At 42.2% G+C, this 774-nt stretch overlaps 1 non-coding gene across 1 annotated transcript; it reads right to left on the reverse strand.

Annotated features, from left to right (window-relative positions):
- Positions 1-229: 229 nt before the first annotated feature.
- On the reverse strand, positions 230-336 carry LOC133793148 (small nucleolar RNA R71). Its single transcript, XR_009874608.1, has one exon. It is a non-coding gene; the product is annotated as a small nucleolar RNA R71 (small nucleolar RNA).
- Positions 337-774: the final 438 nt, after the last annotated feature.

Below are 774 nucleotides of genomic sequence, written 5' to 3' on the forward strand. Positions count from 1 at the left end.
GTCACCCTCTGAAGATCTGCACATGCACATAGCTAATTTTCTAGAGATGTGTGCCACTTTCAAGATGAATGGGGTAAGCAAAGATGCTATAAGGTTGAGGCTATTCCTATTCTCACTGAGGGATAGGGCCAAGAGTTGGTTGAACTCTCTGCAGACCAACTCTATAACTACTTGGCAATATTTGGCCCAGAAGTTTCTTGCTAAGTTCATTCCCCCTTCGAAGGCTACTAAATTAAGGGGTGAAATAAATAATTTTTATCAGATTGATGGGAAATCTCTTTATGATGCATGGGAGAGATTCAAGGAGCTGCAAAGGAAATGTCCCCACCATGGGATTGAGAAGTGGATGTTAGTCCACAATTTTTACAGTGGGTTGTGTGGTACTACGCGTACGATTATTGATGCCGCAGCTGGTGGGACATTTATGAGCAAGAGTGATACTAAAGCATATAAGTTGCTACAGGATATGACGATGAATAATCACGAGTGGTCTGATGAGAGAACCACCTTTTTTTAGAAAAGCAATTGTGGTTCATGAGCTTGATGCTATCACTGCTTTGACTACGCAAGTAGCTTCTTTAACTAAGCAGTTGCAGCAAACTACAGTGTCAGCCAATGTTATTCAGATGTACACTGGGTGTGAAATTTGTGGGGGTCCTCATCCTTTTGATCAGTACCCAGCAGTTGATCCTCAGAACAATGTTCCTATGGACCAGGCTCAGATTCAAGCAGTGGAGAATTGTCAGAGGCCTTACAATAACTCATTCTCCAACA

This window comes from Humulus lupulus, chromosome 7 (genome assembly GCF_963169125.1).
Source record: "Humulus lupulus chromosome 7, drHumLupu1.1, whole genome shotgun sequence".
NCBI classification, from domain to species: domain Eukaryota; kingdom Viridiplantae; phylum Streptophyta; class Magnoliopsida; order Rosales; family Cannabaceae; genus Humulus; species Humulus lupulus.